We start from the raw sequence: 3471 nt of genomic DNA, 5'->3' as shown, positions 1-3471 counted from the left end.
TGAGAGAGAAGGGGGAAAAAAGAGACAGGGGGATGGGGAGAGAGAGGGGGGGGAGAGAATGAGGGTGGGGGAGGGATGGAGAGAGAGGGGGATAGAGTGAGAGAGAAGGGGGAAAGAAAGAGACAGGGGGATGGGGAGAGAGAGAGGGGGGAGAGAACCAGGGTGGGGGGAAGGGATGGAGAGAGAGGGGGATGGAGTGAGAGAGAAGGGGGAAAGAAAGAGACAGGGGGATGGGGAGAGAGAGAGGGGGGAGAGAACGAGAGGTGGGGGGAAGGGATGGAGAGAGAGGGGGATGGAGAGAGAGAGATGGAGAGAGCGAGAGAGAGAGAGAGAGAGGGGGGGGGGTGGAGAGAGAGAGAAGGGGGAGAAGGAAGAGAGCGAGAGGGGGAGGGGAGAGAGCGAAAGGGGGGAGGGGAGAGAAAGGGGGATGAGAGAGAGAGAGAGAGAGATGGTGCTTAATAATTATCTGTGGAGATGGATATGCTTCAGAGAAAATAGAGGATTGTATCCATGATGGTAGCAGCCAGTCCCGTTCTTGCTGTGTTGGATGGAAGCCTCTTCATACACACATGCTGGGAGAGGACCAGTCTGGACGGCCAATGAATGAATGAACGGATTAATAAATTAATGACTAGATGGAAGGATGGAAGTGTGGAGGAAAAATGGAGACAGCCTTGAATTGTACATCTTGTCACATACAATCATTGGTTCCTGTAGGTGCTGGGGAGAGATATGAGGGGGAGACGGTCATGACCCTCTCCTCAGACCTTTTGGCAGAACGCCCAGAATATGTTCTATAAGTTAAGATAGGATACGGTGCCAGACACATGCAGGAACCAACCCTATGAACAATGCCTATGTAGTTTGTCTGTGTAAGCAGTTTATAAAATAACTAACGGGACTGCCCCGGCAGAGCTCACTTCAGACCGGTACTTTATGCATCTAAGTTTGACGGTGACCTCTCCAGCTTGCGGTTAATAAAGAATGATTAATTTAAGACTGACTTCAGGTGTCTCTGGTGGTAATTTCCATGACAGAAGGATGCATGGATGGAAGGAAGGATGGAAGGATGCATGGAGGAAGGAAGTATGGCTGGAAGGAAGGAAGGATGCATGGAAGGAAGGAAGGAAGAATGAATACACAAACAAACCAATAGACTCAATCAATGAAGCAATTAGTGAGCCAATCAGATAGGAAAGCCTAAATGTGGTTGTTTGTCATTTGTTGTGTAGTGTTACAGTCATGGTTCTTCCTTTTTACATCAAATCCTTCTATGTTCCCTTGAATGTTAATAGAAAATGACAATAAAAATATAAATGAAAGAAATCCCCTTAAGTGCTCTGTGGCTAAGTGTTAAAGGAACAACAACTACATTTTAGTATGGGGAACAAATTCAATCAAACCAGATTCCCTTGTATCCAGCTCTGTTGTAGTGCCAGTCATGGGCGGTCTGGTGACTGGCCTGTGATGTTCTGCCAATAATGTGCTGCACATCCCTCCAGGTCAGCAGTGGGCTGGATCAGGGTCACACATACACAAGTTGAAAAGACTGTATAGCATATTATAATGTCATAATACAAAAATAATATTCTCAGTACATTATAAATAGAGCCAGGAGTTTCTCTGACAATGAAATACTTGCAGCCCAAGTGTTAGCCAATAACTAGGGCCTGTAACTATAGGGCCTGTAACTAGGGCCTGTAACTAGGGTTTGTAACTATAGGGCCTGTAACTATAGGGCCTGCAACTAGGGTCTGTAATTAGGGTCTGTAACTATGGTCTGTAACTATAGGGCCTGTGACTAGGGTCTGTAACTATAGGACCTGTAACTAGGGCCCAGAGTTGTTACTGGTCAGATCATGTAGTCAGGAAAACCTCCTTGTCCTACCTATATTATTCTCAATACAGTTAGATATCAGTGATGATATCTTTAGGAAAGTACGTTACTTGGGTGGAGACTGAGGTCCCAGAATGCTCCTTCTTGCTGCCTTGTTTAAGGTCTAGCGTTACCTGGCAGATAGAAAGAGTAATGCTGTGTGACTGTAGAATCAAATAGTTTACTATGAAGATGCCTAAAAACTGCTTCTCCAATAAAAACGATTACGCTCGCCACTCGTAGGCGGTGACATGGCGACGTTAGCTAGCTAAGATCACATGCAGAAACATGTCATCGGGTCTAATGGTCGTGTGACACAGTTCATTTTAGTACACTGTAAACAAACTGTATCATTTCAGTTGAGCATACTAGCACTTCGCCTGTCTACCGGAAGTTAATGCTGTTGCTATGCAACCTCTTACTAGCTTGTTAGCATAATAAATTACTAGCTAGACATTTTATGATTTCGGGTGTTTTCGTAAATTCAATCTGGAGTGCCAGAGTTCGCTCTGGACGTTCGTAAATCCAGAGCTTTGTCAGATTGTCCATTTGTAAATTCAGAACCTTTCACTCTTGCAGCATTCAGAGTGCTCTGAAATTGGAGTGGACAGCGAGAATTAACCATGTCCATTGAAATGCTCAACACCTATACCACTTAGCTAAGAATTATGTGAATAATCAAGTCAATAAATGTTGGGTAGTTAGTTTGATAGCAGATAGTTAATATACCGCCTGGCAAGTTTGATGTGTTAGTAGCTAACTAACGTTAGGTAACTAGCTAGCATTCCCGGAGGTATTGTGATGTTGAGCTTTTGGGTTTAGAAACTCTATCATAAAATGTCACAGTATATGTGTTATTATGATGGCCTTATAATATCCTATTGGGCTTTAAAGATCCACTTTAACATTCAGCTCATCTACTTTCCCGTGACAACTACAAACACATTGTGTCAAGAAGCGAAACAAAAAACAAACTGATATATTCGTCCAATCCTTTCATTTTACAAACAAGCTCTGCAGCTGAAAGGAACTGAGGTGAAAGTTACATGTTTTGAATGTTTTATATCATTGTCATTTGCAGCTATTGTATAGCATGATTGGGGCCAATTCGATTTCAAATCAATTCAGAAAGTAAACTGAATTGACTGAATTGAAATGTAACTGATCCCCAAATGTGGTATGTATCCAGACTCAACATCCTGGCTCTCTGTCTGTTGGTGGAGCTGGAGCTGTAGGTGGAGGCCAGTATGAAGGGGCATGGCTCTAGGTAGTCCGGCCTGACCCCTGTCTGGGTGGTGCTGCTGATGGAGATGGTGTAGATGCTGTTGGTGTAGCCATAACAGGAGCAGTGGTCCCCGTTCCGCCCACCATTATCCGACGCCCACACAAAGATGGAGACACGCCCCTTTCCACTCTGTGGTTCATGGGAGTTGAAGTAAAACATTTTTACATTTGGATTGTTATTCCGCTCACTATTGGTTTAGGTTACGTTTATTATTCCTCTCACTATTGGTTTAGGTTACGTTTATTATTCCTCTCACTATTGGTTTAGGTTACGCTTATTATTCCCCTCACTATTGGTTTAGGTTACGTTT

At 44.0% G+C, this 3471-nt stretch overlaps 1 pseudogene; it reads right to left on the bottom strand.

The window, feature by feature from the left end:
• Window positions 1-2963: 2963 nt before the first annotated feature.
• LOC118937725 overlaps window positions 2964-3471 on the bottom strand; it is a 4667-nt pseudogene continuing 4159 nt past the window's right edge.

This window comes from Oncorhynchus mykiss, chromosome 12, assembly GCF_013265735.2.
Source record: "Oncorhynchus mykiss isolate Arlee chromosome 12, USDA_OmykA_1.1, whole genome shotgun sequence".
NCBI classification, from domain to species: Eukaryota; Metazoa; Chordata; class Actinopteri; order Salmoniformes; family Salmonidae; genus Oncorhynchus; species Oncorhynchus mykiss.
This window is presented reverse-complemented; position numbering and strand designations above follow the sequence as displayed.